We start from the raw sequence: 17,045 nt of genomic DNA, 5'->3' as shown, positions 1-17,045 counted from the left end.
AATGTCCTTGTTCTTCTCAAAAGCATCGACATTTAGTTGACCAAAACTTAGATAAGCCACTAAACCCTATTTGAATCGTTACTGCTGCTACTATGCCGGAGGGAAGAATACTCCTTTGAAACAGCCAACATCCTTATCATCTGTCTTTTTTTTTTTTTTTGGTACAATTGATACTTTCTTTTTCTATATTAACTGTGAATTTAAGATATTTCCGATTCAGGAAGCTGGGTGAATGTAAACCCTACAGGCTTTGTAGGCATGATAGCTGGCAATTGCTCTGCTACCACCGTTTCTTTATAGGCTTCTGTAGATCAGTTCATTGCCAGGCATCTGTTACAGTGGCACTAGGTTTTTAATGTTCAGCAAGGAAATTTTCCGGTACTGGTTTATGTAATGAGCATTTTTACCAAATTCCAGATACTATTCCTTGCTTTACCCTAGCTTTCTGGATGGTGTGTCCTGTTCTGCCTGGCTCCTTATTTTTCATCCCATGCCTTTAGATTGTTCATTGCCTTGCCTTTTTCATTACTGCCAGGTCCCAGTCTTTTGCTTCCAGACTGTTACTCCTGCTTCTTATCTGTCTTTGCTGTTGCATTTTTGTTGCTGTTGTTGTTGCTATTTTTTTGTTTGTTTGTTGAGTTTTTTCCTGGACTTGGTCCATTTTTCTTTCACAAACCCCTTCCTTTTACCACACTGTGAACCGCTAATGATAGTAATTTCTTGCAATTTATGTGTGAGTTCAGGATGCAGGAAGGGAAATAACTAGATGCATGGTCTGCACACTAGCTCTAAGTGCAGTCAGGTTCTTCCAAGGCATACATTTTCAGTGTAATGAGGGAGGATTGTCTATTTACAGAACAGATTATGCCTAAATTGTTCTTTGCATGCATGGCTCTGCTCTGCCCACCTGTCCCTCAATGTCTTTCCTTAGCATACTTAAAATATTTTAGGAACCAGCAAGAACATCAGATATGCTCATGGAACAACACCCAGGACACAGTATTAATGGAGCTGTGAAATAAAGAGCTAGAAAAAGCTAATCATACTCTTCCTGCTGCTGAATCTTGTAAATCTGATCTTTTCTTGTATCTAGGAGAACAAACCATAGAATTGTATTTCTGCTGCTCCACAGTAAATCAACCCCTTCACTATCCAACAAACCCAAACCCTATAAGCCAGCTGTTCAAAAATAGCAAGTACAGGTTTATTTCAGGATTTCAGATGTTTCAAAAGACTATTTATTTGAATAAGAAGCAATATGTTTTCATATAGATTTTTCTCTCCCGTCTATGATTAGTCCTTCACGGGACATTTTGTCTTATGCAGAAGCATGCAAGGTATAAGATGCCTGGATGCAAGAAAGCCCAGCCCAATGTGTTGTTTTATTATAATAAGCTACTTTAAAAGCACAACTTTATGCTTAGATCTGAGTGGAGACAGATATTTTTCATTCCTGTAATTGGGTTAAAGACATTAATGGCATGGTATGTTATTGGCTGCTAGTACAAACAAACAGGCAAGCCCAGTAACCTTTGTACTCTTCTGCACTTTTCTTTCAATGGCCTTGGGAGAGGCTTTGTGCAGTGTATGATTTTAAAAAGTATTTATGAAGAGTTCATCTCCTTTGGGAAAAAAAAAAAAAAACAAGCAGATTTAAAAGCTACTTTAAAGGTAGTATGAGTATTGATATGCTACAGCCCTCCAGTGAAATACAAAACAATCCTACAGGTACACCTGGTGTTTGCCTCAAGGCTCTAGTTTGGTGATTTCTTCAAGGTAGCTCCCTTCTTTGGGGAATTAATTACAACCTGCTGATCACAGACCCTGCAAGCTGCCACAGGCAGCTTCTCATCCCTTCTATAACGACAAGCTCTTTTCAACATATTTGCATCTTTTGGTCACCTGCTCCTTAGTTTCGTCACCAGGGTAAGCAAAGCGGGTTATATTCCTTTTTCTTTTTTTAGTCATAAAAATATATGAAAGAGCCCAGTCTCATTCTAAAGAGAAGATAAATATAGATATATTTTATTTGATTTGATTTTGCATGATTTGGTTTCAGTTCGGTTTTTTTGGTTTTGTTTTGCTTTATATAATTTCATTTCATTTTATATCTTAGGTTGAGGTTTATGTTTACCAAAGACTGCCTCTAGATGGACTGATTGTCTTTCAAAGGTGTTGTATATATTAAGGCATGTATTATGTATGCATTGATATTATTTCATTATAATTCTACCAGCCCTGGGAGCATTGTGGATAAAGTCCTCAGTGTACTAAGCACAGAGTTCGCCGATACTAGTTTTGCACAAATGTGTACTTGATTCAAACAAATGGTAACAGTTTAATATGAGGCTCATAATGAATTAAAATCTGTAACCTGCAAGAGCCTGCGTGGCCTAACACATTCTAAATATTATCAAATTTTCTTGTTCATTTGAACTTTCAGTTAATCGCTAAATAGAAACATGGCACTATAGTTTGTTTCTTTTATCAGTCTACTACAGTTGCTGTTAAAATAAGAATGTATGTGAAATGCACAACCTGAAGTTTAATTGTAAGCCTTTGTACAACATATGGTGTTCTAACTTATTTCCAAGCTTATGTTTATATTCCTGCAAATGATACTACTAGGAAAAGGCTTGCATTGCTGTTTTAAAAGCCCTGGCTTAGGTTTTTTTGAATTATTCTTCTGAGTGTATTAGAAAAAACATAGTGACCTTCACTGGCTTCATGGTTGTAAAGTAACTGGATTTATATCACATGATACCCTGTTTTACTTTGGTAATAGTTTCAATGACTTCTGGAAAAATATTATAATGTTTCACTTGAACTGAAATATTTCTGGATGCAGAACACAAGAACTGAGATATACTTCACTGACATCTCAGAGGGAAAAAAGGCTTTTAGTGTAAGGAAGCCAAGTAATAAAGCTGCTTTGTTCTTCTTAGTCACACTGATGATAAATATCACAGAGTGAATGAAGCACATGATAAGCACAAGCATGATCTAAGTACATGAAACCTCTGATACTTCTGATAGTGTGCTGTTATCTACATTTAAAGCCAAATTGAGAAAGATAGAAATGCTTGCGCTGTATTAATAGGTGTCTACCATTTTTGCTTATATAAAGAGGCTTTTAAAATGAAACTAAGAATCCTTAAATCTACAAACCATAAAAAGAAATGCTGGAAAAGTTTCTAGAGACTCACCTATTTTATCCCCTATACCTGGCAGGGTCAAATTGTACAGCAGCTGTCTGACAGGAACAGATGGTCAGGCTGGCTTTTTGCCTTTCAGGCAGCACTTTGGTACATGAGAAAGGAGGGAGCCTGAGAAAGCAATAAACTTTGAGATATATGTACAGAGAAACCCTTCTCTAAACATCTTTCCCTTTGCTTGCCTTGCTTGCTGCCTCCTCCTCTCCTCTCCTCTCCTCTCCTCTCCTCTCCTCTCCTCTCCTCTCCTCTCCTCTCCTCTCCTCTCCTCTCCTCTCCTCTCCTCTCCTCTCCTCTCCTCTCCTCTCCTCTCCTCTCCTCTCCTCTCCTCTCCTCTCCTCTCCTCTCCTCTCTCCTCTTCCTCTCCTTTCCCTCCCCTCTCCCTCTTCATTCTTTTTCTTTGGCAAAAGTTATCCTATAAAAGCTGAAATACAGTGAAAAAAACCTTATTCATTGGAAAACTAATTTAAATTAATGAAAAATGCCTAACTACTTTTTTATTATGTCTTTTTAAATTACTTGACATTGCTCACATTCTTCTCTTTGTTCTGTACCTTTTATTCTTCTGTCTCCTCATAAACTGTTATTCCACAGCTGGGACCACATGTCACAGCTATATGCCTTTCACATCCGGCTGTGTCTGACATCACTGAACATTGCTTTAGAGAGCCATTAAGAGCTTCAAGTGTTCATTTCATTGCAAGATTTAGTCCATATGTAGCAGCCTTTACAATGTGAAGAATGTATCTGTCTGTCTGATGTTTATGCTGCTTGAGGCAGTTCAGTGAATCTGTAAATGAGTGTTTTGCCCACTAAAGCATTTGATCTTAAAGGTTAGCATTTTATGCTTTGATATTCAGGAAAACTCTGTATGCATTTTAAAGGTGCTTCTACTTTCTTAGAAACAAAATCTTTCCTGAAGTGGAATTTGTCATGTAAGAAACAGTGCTTATCAGCTTATATAACAGCTGAGAAAAACATGAAGCATCCCCATGACCTGATCCTCCATTTAGGGTGAAATCAACATAGTTGAGAATGTACTAATTTTTCCTTATATGTATTACCTAGACCTGTGTTGCTTTTTTTTTTTTTTTTTTTTAAGTGGATTCTCCTGAGTTGTTAAAGTTGTTAAAGGGTGACTGTTTTGATTTTTGATCCTTTAAAAACTTTTTAATGAGTTTCCTTATTAATCTTAGCAATAAATTGGCTAGTCTCATTAGCTTGCTGAGGAAAGATAATGAAGTATCCTTTGCTCTAGGAAGGCAGTAGTCAAGTGTAAAGAAAGTGGAAGATGTTTCTGCTGCAGAAATTCTTCTAATGTGAGGGACAGGTTCTGGGGTCTCTGTGATTAATAGCCATAATTAGTTTACAAAGGCTCAGAAAAAAGGTTATCTGATTTTCTGATTTACTCTACACCATTGCTGGGCAGAATCAATAAGATAATGATCAGCTTTAGCCTCACTGTGGGACTGGAGAAAAGGGGCAGAGAAGAATGTATTTATAGCTTTTTCCTTTTGGTCACTATCCATGTGATAACTCAGAATTGTTAATGTTGGCCTTAGATGCTGCGGAGTGTCTTACTCACAGTACCTATGACTCATTGATTTTAGAGAAGTAGCTACAAGTCCATCTTCCAAGGCATATTTTATCACCTGGAATAAGATGATGCATCATCATCAATCTTGAGGGTCAGTTTCATGATACGTGCAGAAGATATTTAAGCACAAACAATATGTCTCTGTTTCTTCAGGAGCCTTTCAGAATACCAGTATAGCTTTAAATTAACTCTTGAAAAAAGAGCCTGTACTGTCCATGACAGTATAGACCTCCTGGAACATCTTCCATGAGCTTTCGAGCAATCTATTGATGAAGAAAGCCATATTCAGATATAAAGCTCAGGATTATCATGCTAAGCATTAGGAACAGGAGAAACAGGTGTAGTAAAATAATGTATGTAAAGTTAAGGCCAGTGTATGAGACTGAGACATGACTATCTCAGGATATGAAGACTAGAAAGAATCTTCTGGATCACTAAATCAATCGTTTCATACCTTGGGAGTACTATCATGTTTAATGGTTGATAGAGCTGACCTGAGCACAGCTTGATTTGTATTTTCATTAGGTTTTATATATATTTGATTTGACAAAAAAGGCAGCAGTCATTACAGATTGTGAATTTAAGCCTATTTGATACAGAACTAGCATCTGACATACCTAGGTAGAAAAGAAAAGAAATCTATTAAAAAGGAGACAGTAAAGTTTCACAAGAGAATTCTCAAACAAAATAAAACCCCTAAGACTTTGTGAGTGCAGAGATCTGAGGATCATCTTTGGGCCAGCTGATAAAAAGAGAGGGAAAGATGTCACATTTAACTCTCTCACTAAATTCCAAGCATTCAGAAAATGTTTATGCTTCATAGTATCTGCAACCTATCCCCGTTTACATAGTGCACACCATGCTTCTCTACTAAGTCACAAGAATTTCCTTTTTTTTGATACATTCCTATCCAGCTGAGTGCCTTGGGTTGAATATCTCTGGCATATTTCAACTGTTAAAAGAAGTTCTTTTCTAAACCATGTGATATGTATGGGACATATTTATCATACATATTTACTGCTGCATAACCATGCAAACTCTAAACCAGCTCAGAAAGCATTGTAAGCCTTCCAGCTACTAAAGTCTAACAGCAGAGTCCCTGTGTTTAGACAGCCATATGGTCAGCCATAAATAATGCATTATTTAGAAACCTTTCAGATTTGTTTACATTGGACCACTATATCCAGTGCTGGCTAGTATATTTTGAAAATCCTACTCAGAGTCAGACGAATGTCAAAGATCCTTTGGAAAGAAGGCTTTGAAAACCAAGGTCTTTAAGGACAGGACCTATGTCAGCAGGGGTAAATGTGTCGGCAATAAACTCTTTGCTCAAAGTAAGGTAAAGGTTAAGTATACATCATAAAGAGCTGTATTGTCCACTAATAAAACACCCCGTGCATGCAGCTGTCATGTGAAGCTTTTTTTAACAATCTTGAAGACTGTTCAAAGTATTTTGTAGAACAATTCTTGCAATGGTGAGAAATTTCCTCTGAATTATTCACTTGACAGCTGGAGATGCAGCTGTTAAAAACAGCCCTTTAGGAAGAAAAGAAATTAAAATATGTAGGGAGAAAAATAATAATAAACCAAGGAAATGTGGAAAATTAAGAGCTTGTTTGAGTGAAAGAAGCGTGTGCAGCGGAAATATGCTAAGGAATGTGCCAGGAAAAGCCACATTTTTCAACATTTTATCCCGTTGTGTTTTTTTTTTTTTTTTTTTTAATTCTGTAACTTGTACACATTCAGGAGAGGGGAAGCAAAAAGCAATTTATGCAGCTCGATATCAGATTGCGCTTTCCTGACAAGGTCCATCACCCTCAGAAGCTGTGAGTGTTTGGAAAGGTGGTGATGCTTGCAAATCAGCTAGCAACAGAAGCATCACTGAGAAATCTGATTTCTTTTAATTCAGAAAGGAAACATGATATCAGCTTCCATTTTCATGTTGTGTTTTTTTAAAATACTGCATTACGTTAACAAAATGCTACCTGGCTATTATTTATATTTCAGATGACACCAATTCATTTACAGGCTGTTTTATTGACATTATGGTAATACTTCAGAAATCATACAGCCTTTGTCACTTTGTCATGTCAGGAATTGTACTATTAAGTAACAATTTTCTATTCCAGAAAACTGGCTGTGAGGCAGGATGTGGTATGTGTATCAAACAGGCCAAGAGATAAAGAGGAGTGGGAAAAAAAGCCAATGACAAAAGACCCAGAATTGATTAGGAAAACAAAGCTCTAACAAAGTAGCCCAACAAAATTTTGGTAAATCTCATACCATGATTCATATTCATAAGGACCTGCAGGAAGCAAGTGAAGGGCATTACTTGGGACATATCTTACATATTAAAATGTAGAATTTTTGATCACAGTAAGAAAATGAGAACCCACAAATTGTTTAAGTTTTTAAATAAAAATTTCACACATAGGTGTTTTTAAAGAATTGTGGTGAAAGTCTATTGCTGTTGGAACAGGTATGCTACGGTGTGAAGTCTTTTGATAAAAGATCTGCAGTTTTCTGATTCTGCTGAGTTCAGACACTCTAAAATGATACCTAAACTAGCAGAGTTTGGAGAGAGAGAGATGATTATATGCTGATAATTCAGAATATTCTTGAGGTATTTTACTTGGAGTCCAGCTTTACTTCTCCACTTCATTACAAAAATGTCTCTGCTATGTTAACAGAGGTGCACTGACATACCAGATATAACAAAAGGCAAAATGAGCTCGACTGTGTGCAACTACAAAGGTTATATGCACACCAGCTTGTTATATGAGCTGTTTGCACTGTACTGCTGCAGTTTTCTTTTCTTAGCATGTAGTTGTGATGCATTTTCTGCGAAATAATACTTATTTGGAAACTGAACAAAATTCAGATCTCACAGTTCCTTAATTATCTACTCTGGATCTGTGGGCAACCTCTCTGCTCTTCTAGGAAAGGGCACTGACATATACATGCAGCAGCAGCCCACACAGGTGGTGAGCCTATGATTTAGAGCAGGCTTGCTCTAATCACTGGATGCAATTGGGGCTGAATTAAAAGAGGAAATGAGGAAATAGCCAAAAGCCTGGCTGTTGAGCCAGGGAAACCAGCTAATTCCCCTGCATGTAATTATAATGCCCTGGATATTTTCACTGAATATCAATATATCGCTCAGGGAAAAGGTGCCCATTGGCAGTAATCAGCTTCCCACAGCAGACAGAAGAGCTCTAGGCTCACAATATTGCTCTCTGCCATATGTCTCTCTATCAGCCTTTGTAGAAAGTTTTGTGCAGAGAGAGGCCACTGTTTCTTCAGCCAAATAATTGTTTGTAGTAGATAGACTCATTGAGGAAAATTGGATACCCAGGTTGCACTGGCGAAACCTAGTCCTGTAATCCTAAAGCTATTATTGATTTCATAGCTTCTGTTACTAGGGCCAAGAAATCACACTGTGTCCAGAAAGCTGAGAAGACTTTCAGCAAGAGTTGAATGCCAGACTTTTACCTTTCCAAATAAGACGGAAGAACAAGGGCCTGCTCAATTTGAGGTTTCTCTTTCAGTGAAGGTCGCACCGAAGTGCTTCAGTGGAGAGGTCTATGCACTCGATTTACTGACAATTTGTTAGGATCCAGCTTTGTCTCTCCTAGACTGTGTGAATTTTGATCGTGTTTTCCTATTAAAGTGCAAGGTCTAATTGTTACTTGGAGGAATATTGAGTCATTATTATTTAATCAATATGCCTGTAATCATAAATCAACTGTCTCTGTGTTTGCTTCTTTAGCCCTTACTTGTTGCTGCAGTTTAATCTTATCTTTTCTCAAACCAAAATCCTTGTTCCTTAAATCAGTTGACCCCTTGATTAATTTACAATCCTGATGCTTCACAGGGATTGCACGTCATTTATTTATCCAGCTACTAGATGGAAGGACCCATGGTGTTCCTTGAACATATGGTTCTGCTCCCACTGAGATAATCAGCCAAGCTTTCATTAGCTTTAGAGATGCAGCATGATATCCCAAAAACATAGCTTAACTTTTCAGACCAACATAGGATAATCATCAGCCTAAACAATCTAGATCTGATAAAGCTGAAAGTGTGGCACAGAACTACTCTGGAAAGAGAAGCAAATGAAATAACTATGCTTCAGGACTAAGGCTTCTCCAAGAGTAGGTTATATTACATAGATTTTTAAAGGCTAACATTGGTACTAGTCTTTTGTAAAAGCAGCTTGGGATTCAATATAGGACTTCCTTAAAGAGGAAGGAAAGCAGTTTTCTTTTTTCTTTTTTTTTTTTTTTCTGGGTGAAATGAGTAGAAGGAAATTTGTAAAATGTCCAATTGACTAGGAATAACAGTTTCTACTTCTGGCAAATATTTAGTTGAGAGACTCCTATTCTGACCTCTGAAACTGGAGCATCCCTTCTAGTTTCCTAAAGTTATAGTTTTGTCAGAAAGCATTTTACAAGAAACAGAGACAAATAGAAGCAGTGCCTTGGGAAATACGTGGAGACAATAGTTTATTATCCAGTGACGTCAGTGATGGTCAATGCAATGCTAAAGTCAGACTGGGGCCAATAGACAAGGCACAGATGTGGGCCATGCTGGCAATCTGGAAGAGAGAATTCTGGGGAAAAAAAACAACCAACCTAGTGGAAGTGCCTATCATCTCACACCCTGCCCTGTTCAAAGGAGGTATAGGGTGAATCTATCCCAGATGTATAGAGCAGACTAAGTAGTCTACCAGAATGCTTAAGAAGGGTGTCTATCAGTCAGAGGGACAAAGAGTTCCCACATGTTCCTCACCCTCTCTCTCAGCTAATCCCAGGCCAGCTCCTCATTTTGAACAGATTAGCACCCAAGCCTCTTTTTCCTGTCTGGCACTTCAGTGCTTGTTAAGACTGTTCCCTCTGTATCACTTGCAGTTGGGCCAGCTGCAGTCTGTGACCTTCTGGTTCTGCACAGGTTGATGCATTTGGAAACAGCTCATGCTTTGGCATCAGTTCATCTTGCTCCCTTCTGGTGTGCTCAGAGGCCGAGGAGTCTGGCAAATCTCCTTCGTAACTCACACCTTCAACTGCAGCAACTGTAACAGATGCAAGATTACTTTCTCTGCCACTCTCAACTACTGAACTGAGTTTAACTGCAATTCTGTGGAAGTGGGAATACATTATTTTTCGTGTGTTTTCCGTGCATCTTGCTTTGTTGCTGAGACACACTGCAGCAGATGTCAGCCACAAAAGGGAAAAAGGCATAGCCTGTCCCTTTTCAGGGACAGCAGCAGGGCTCTGAATTCAAATTTCTGAATTCAAGGCATAGTTGAGCGTAAGCCCCAAACTTAGGGACAGCTGAATCAGTCTGGAACTGTTTTGCTTGTTTGACCAGATATTTTAATTAAGTTTCTCTTTACTGCAACATTCTTAATAAGCAGGAAGTGTGGAATAATTTTGCGTTCTATTTTTACTTCTGATTTTCTAGAAATTGTATGATTATCATTACATTTGAATTTCATATGCTCTCTAACTTTGCCAGGTAAAACTGCCAGGAAGCCTGCATAGATGAGTGAGGAGCTCCTGGACAAACAAACACAAAAAGGAAGCCTACAGAGTGTAACAAGGACAGGTAGCCTGGGAGGAATACAGAGTGATTGTTAAAATAGCCAGAGATGAGGTTGGGAAAACTGAAGGCCTGGTAAGATTATATCTGGCCAGAGACAACAAGCTCAACAGAAAAAGCTTCTCTAGGTTCATTGGTGATAAAAGAAAGACTAGGCAAAATCTGGGCCCCCTCCAGAAGGAAGTGGCAGACCTGGTTATCCGGGACAGGGAGAAGGCTAAGGTACTTCACGGCTTTTTTGCCTTGGTCTTAACTTGCAAGTGCTCCAGCCACACCACTGAAGTCACAGAAAGCAAAGGCAGGGACTGGGAGAATAAAGAACCAACCACTGTTGGAAAAGATCAGGTTCAAGAACACCTAAGGATCCTGAAGGTGCACAACTCCATGGGACCTCACGAGATGCATCCACAGTTCCTGAGGGAACTGGTGGATAAAGGGGCTAAGCCACTATCCATCATATTTGCAAGCTGTGGCGGTCTGATGTGAACACCAAAGCCACTGACTGCAAAAGGGGAAGCATAACCCCCATTTTTAAAAAGAGAATAAAGGAAGACCCAGGGAACCACAGACTGGTCAGTCTCACCTCAGTTCCCAGCAAGATCATGGAGCAAATCCGCTTGGAAACTATGCTAAGGCAAATGGAAAATGAGGTGACTGGTGACAGCCAACATGGACAACTAAGGGCAAATTTTGCTTAACAATTTTGATTGCTGGAGAAGGACTTTTTACAAGGGCATGTAGTGATAGAAAAGGGAGTAATGGCCTTAAACTGAAAAAGCATAGATTAAGATCAGCTAGAAGTAATTCTTTACTGTGAGGGTGGTGAAGCACTGTAAGAGGTTGCTCACAGAAGCTTTAGATGCCCCGTTCCTTGCAGTGCTCAAGTCCAGGTTGGATGAGGCTTTGAGCAACCTGGTCTAGTGGAAAGTGACATTTTCCATGGCAGGGGTGTTGGAACTAGATGGTCTTTAATGTTACTCCCAACCGAAACCATTCTATTATTCTATGTATGCCTGGCATATCTTTATAAACTCTGACATCAGATTACATGCTGAATAGTTACCACAAGTGAGGATCTGTTGACTTTTTTCTTAAAGCAGAGTGTTAAATCTAATGTCCTGGATCAGTTTCAGCTTGGATAACTGGTCTGTACCCAGTAAATTCTCTTATTCACTCCAGTTGGTGGTAATGTTATTCATCTTCCTGTCTTAATCCAAGTTTCATTATCTGTTGTTAAATAGTCACTGCTGCTCAGATATGACTATGTTTCAGCAACAGCTAAGCAATTCTCAGCTAGTCTGTAAACCTGATTGCACTTATTTTGCAGGCTAATAAATATGAAGAGCTGTTATCCTTCACCCTCATCTGAACCTTCATAGCAGCAGGAGCGCAGGCAGTGATTGAAGGGCTCGGCAGGTGCTGCTACAGAACATCTGGTGAGCTGTGTTGAGACAGGCTCCAAGTGGTGCTTTCTGGTGGAACTGTTTGAGTTACTTGCTGTTAGAGTCATTGTTAGAGATTATTTTTATATGCATAAATAATTAAGAGAAATGATCTCAGCAGGAAGGCAATGCATGCACAAAGACAAATACAATAAGCATGGCTGCTGAGCCCATTATAATGTTTATAGGACTCTTCTCTCTTTTTCACAACATATCCTGCAAAACTGAATTACTTTCAATTCTGGGTACATGCTCAGCTGGGCTAGTGAATGCAACTGTCCAAAGAGAAAGATACTGATAAACCATCTCAGAAATGGAGGGAAAGCTGGAAGTAGGGAATTTCAGAAACAGGGTAAAAAAATGAAAAGAAACAAAAGAAAATAAAAATAGGAAAGGACTCATGTTGGGTTCAAAGGCTTTGTATGGAAGAATCTCATCCAAATCCAATCACATACCTAAACCGTGTAAATGAGTGGCTTAAAGAGGTCTTGAAGAAGGCTTTTATGTCAGAGAACTTTCCTGCCTCATTTTTTTCACCTTCCCCCCAGTTTTATTGGATGGATGAACAAGAGGTATTGTCTCTGTTTACAGATTTCGACTTGTTCAAATCACTCTCAACCGGTTAAGGTAATTCATGTGCATATTGATCAGTGCTGTGAAATCTCTGAGTTCTGCTCTGTTTCCAATGCAGTTGCATCACAGTTGCAGTTGCAGTAGTGGTGAATGGCACAGTTAATAGCTCACTGCTGAGGAGCAAACACTGGAAAATTGTCCTTGATAGTTTCCCAACTGATGTAAATCAGAACAGTGCAAGTTGGATCAAAATAACTGTATTGTTTTGCACTGGTTATTCTTAAATAGCCTGTGAGGGTCTTTGAGAGGAAAGAGATTGGGAAAAAAATAAAAAAGTTAACAAATAGTAGCATCATCATTTTCTGAAGTCTTAAAACTCCCAGTGGAAAAGCTATATAGGAGACTTAAGACCAAACAAAACCACTCGAAGACTTTTTGTGTGGAAGATGTTATTCCTGTTAGAATAACTTAATTAGAAGCTTAGAGCCATTAAAAAACCTACACAAGAGTGTAATGAAAACTTCTCCATGAGACATTCTGGAGTAGGATCAGAATTCCAGAAATCTAATACGGCTCCTGTCTGTGCTGCAAAATGCAATTTATTTAAGCAATTAGTGGTAAGGGATACTACAAATTAGATTAGTCCGACAGCAACAGAAAGCTAATATTTCTCTTCCACTATCTCTTCCCACTTGTGTCTTCAGAATATACTTTGAAAGAAGGCATGCTTGCAATAAATATGTTACAACAAACTAGAATGGATTCAGTTATTGCACCAGAAAGCTGTTTGTATTCACTGTTTCTGAACTGTCATAATGAACAAAACAAAAAATGAACTTTTTTTGAGCCCCATATCCTGTTGTGTTCAACTTAATTATATATATATATGTATATATATATATATATATTAATAGGCTCTGACAGCTAGTGCTGGTAGGAAAACACAACTTTTAGAACAGAAAAAAAAAAAAAAAAAATTACCAGAAGGAAATCTATATAAGCTGTCTTTGGTTTTACAGTAATATTTGAACCCTTATCTACATTTAGGGTACTTTTTCCCCTCTAACCACCATCTTAGAATCATGGAATAGTTAGGGCTGGAGAGGAACTTAGGATCATCTAGTTCCAATCCCCCTGCCATGGGCAGGGATGCCTCACACTAAACCATGTCACCCAAGACTCCATCCAACCTGGCCTTGAAACCTGAGGGATGCCACTCATTACTGGTCTCCAACTGGACATTGAACCATTGACCACAACTATTTGCGTGCAACCATCCAGCCAGTTCTTTATGCACTGAGTGGTCCACCTATCAAATTGATGTCTCTCCAATTTAGAGACAAGGATGTCATGTGGGACAGTGTCAAACGCTTTGCGCAAGTCCAGGTAGATGACATCAGCTGCTCTACAGCTGGTCATCAGTTCCATAACCACATCATAGAAAGTTACCAAATTGGTCAGGCAGGATTTCCCCTTAGTGAAGCCATGCTGGCTGTCACCAACCACCTTGTTGTTTTTCATGTCCCTTAGCATGCCTTCCAGGAGAATGTACTCCAAGATTTTGCCAGGCACAGAGGTGAGACTGACTGGTCTGTAATTCCCTGGGTCAGCCATTTTCCCTTTCTTGAAAATGGGGGCTATGTTACCTTTTTTCCAGTCATTGGGAACTTCACCTGACTGCCATAATTTTTTTAATATGATGGACAATCTGCCATTGTTTAGTCTGAATACCTTCTTGAGGTTTTTAGATATGAACATGCCTCTTGAGCTACACAGTACTGCAGTTCTATAAGCAGGTTAAGCTGATGAACCGTGATATTTCTGTCCCACCTTTTATTTGAACCTGATACTCGGCCCCCCTCACTTAAGATCACATTTTGGCATTAGCATTTGTGGACATGCTGTGAACTAGGGCAAGTAATGACTTTTTTTTTTTCCTGATGATAATTTCCTTGATCCAGCTCACTCACTGCTATCCATATACACTAGTGTGCTGGCACAAGGGAGGGAAGAAATATGGAAAATGAGCAGATGGAAAGAGGCCACCAAGAAGACCCTCCACTTGCAGCAGCAGTGATAGCTCACATCAGCTCAAGATGCTCTTGGAAATACAGTCTAAATTCATTTCAGTAAGTCACATGAAGTGTAGTTACAAGGCACAGCCTAATGCATCTTTGTCACTAGAGAGATCCTTTTCACTAGAGAGATTTTGTTGGGGAGAGATCCTGCTCCACCCTGCTATTTCACCCTTCTCTTTCCAGACACATCCATGCCTTTCTTAAGCTGGCTTTGGTGTCTGCCAGGCTCAGCAGTGACCGAGTTCAAATTCCTTAATAAGCAATCACCTGCACTAGCAAAAGAAAATAAATGTTCTTCTTCAGGTTTCAGAGTTGAATTGGCTCAGAAAAGGGCTTGACAGGCACCAGAACTGGTATAAAGGAGGGGGTAGGTTCATGTAGTCAGGAGAAAGAACAAGTCCTCCCCTTTTGACAGTGGTGAGCTGCTATATTGGCTCAAAAATAAACTATAATATTAAACATTCCCAGCAACATTCCCAGACAATTAGGCCAACTGGCACACAATGGCCCATTGACCATGCTAACAAACTCTCGTAAACTCCAAAACAGGCTGGCTGCGTGCTAACTGCCTATTGGGAAACGTCCCTGGAATGAGCTGTCCTTGGGAAAGAGTTAGTTATGACCTGCCAAAATTGTAGCAGGCAACGTTTTAATAGTTCCCTAGTATGGATGGTCGAGTTCCAGTGGCTGGGAATGTTCCCAGATGCTTTACATGTAGCCAGCCTGTCTTAACACTGTAGGAACCCAGATCCCTAAGTACTAAAGATTTGCCCAGCAGCTAGGTGAGCTTGATACACCCAAATCTTGGTTTTCACAGTACTCTTTTAGGGTTCTGGAGTTGTTTGTGTTTGAATCTGTGTGTAAGAGGTGTAAACAGGGAATTGGTGTAAAGAGGACAACAAGGTAAATTCCACCAATTTGTGTGCAAAACTCACACAACTTGCTTGCTGAGAGAGTTTGAAAGGTCAGCCCTGGAAAAACAGGGAACAAGAGGAGATGGTGTTATTCACTGAATGTGCCTGTGTCTGCTGTATCTGCCTTCTGTAAGAAGGACAAAGAGTAAATGTCTGTTACTGCTTCTTCTGACTAGGGACTCACAGATTTGCTAGTTTTTATTATTTCAGCACCAGTCTCACACTAGTGGCAGTCTCACACTCTGCCTGGAGGAGAAGGAAGAGCAAGGGGTCACCACGCGCACAATTCACATCCAGTTGGGGATTCAAAGTTGTCTCTGGCAGTCTAGCAAAGACTACTGCAAGCTGATTTCAGGGGCTTATCACAACCAACACTGTTCAATCTTAGAACTTTCCACTAGTTCAGTCAGAAGATGCCCCCGTCCTACTCTCCTCCTTGCTCTCCCTGATACAGCTCTTTTATTTTTGTTGTTGATGAAGATCTGTTGTTAAGAACAGGAATTAGCAGTGACCATTCTTTCAATTTCAATTGAAATTTTTTGATTTCAGTGACTGCCATGGCTCTCAAAATGCCTCATGAACTGTGGCTTGCTTTGACTCAGATTGTGGCTATGTATTTTCAGGGTCTAATGAGGAGTTGTTATGTCATACTGCTAAAGATAGATAGAAGCAATCCTGCATTATTAAATGGGTTAAAATAGATGACTGTATGGGCTGGCTGAAACTGTGATCTTGGTTTTGCTGCACTGAGTGATTTTTTTTTTTTTTTTTGCATTTTAGATTTTAAAAGGAAACAAATTAAAGGTGATACTATTTTCTGATAGTTTAGATGATCTTAACCATGTCTTTGCAGACAACACCAAGCTGGCTGGGAGTGTTGATCAGCTGAAGGATTGGAAGGCTCTGCAGAGGGATCTGAAGAGGCTGGATCGACGAGCTGTGGCCAATGGTATGAAGTTCAACAAGGCAAAGTGTCAGGTCCTGTGTCTGGGCCACAAGAACCCATGCAATGCTACATGCTTGGGGAAGAGTGGCTGTGGGGATATTCAGAAGAATTCAAAGTGCAATGCATCCAGTTAGTCAGCAGAATCAATGTAATATGATCACAAAATCTTCTGTATAGTACAAGCAGCTGTCTGTGAGACAGAAAGGATTTCAGCAAATGTAATGGACCAGACAAGGTCTCTCTATCCCTCAGCTTGCTGCTCATATCCTGCAGCATGTAAAATAATGTGTCTATTAGATCAAAAATGTAATCAGGCAGCTGTAAGAGGAGCTAGAGGCTGTGTTATAATTCAGAAAGCCTACAACAGTCATTCCTCAGTCATAATGCCAGGCTCATCTCCAGGAATGGATGAATTTAGATCATTATCTTTTAGATGATATGTAAAACTAGTTTTGGCTCTGATTTTCTAAGATCATTTGACCTCATGTGCCAGGCTAAATTCTTACTAGGGCTGCCAAAATCCTGTCTTTCAGATTCCCTGTGCAGCTGGTAACAGCTATGGCATTTTTGTAATTTTTTTTTTTCCCTTCCCTGAATGTTGCTGTGCTGCTCCAGGGATCTGACAGAGAGATGCTGTGTTTCTGTGTCAAAATTACTGTATTCCAAGCTTGGGAGAAGCAAT

General features: G+C 39.4%; 1 long non-coding RNA gene across 1 annotated transcript in view; it reads left to right on the top strand.

Annotated features, from left to right (window-relative positions):
• LOC136017548 (uncharacterized) overlaps positions 1–16,316 on the top strand; it is an 80,273-nt gene extending 63,957 nt beyond the window's left edge. Inside the window, exon 3 of the long non-coding RNA XR_010613976.1 lies at positions 16,271–16,316. This is a non-coding gene — a long non-coding RNA (uncharacterized LOC136017548). The remainder of the gene's footprint in view (positions 1–16,270) is intronic.
• Positions 16,317–17,045: the final 729 nt, after the last annotated feature.

Source organism: Lathamus discolor, chromosome 6 (assembly GCF_037157495.1).
Source record: "Lathamus discolor isolate bLatDis1 chromosome 6, bLatDis1.hap1, whole genome shotgun sequence".
Taxonomy (NCBI): Eukaryota; Metazoa; Chordata; class Aves; order Psittaciformes; family Psittacidae; genus Lathamus; species Lathamus discolor.
Note: the sequence above shows the minus strand (reverse complement) of the source record. Positions and strands in the feature narration are given on the sequence as shown.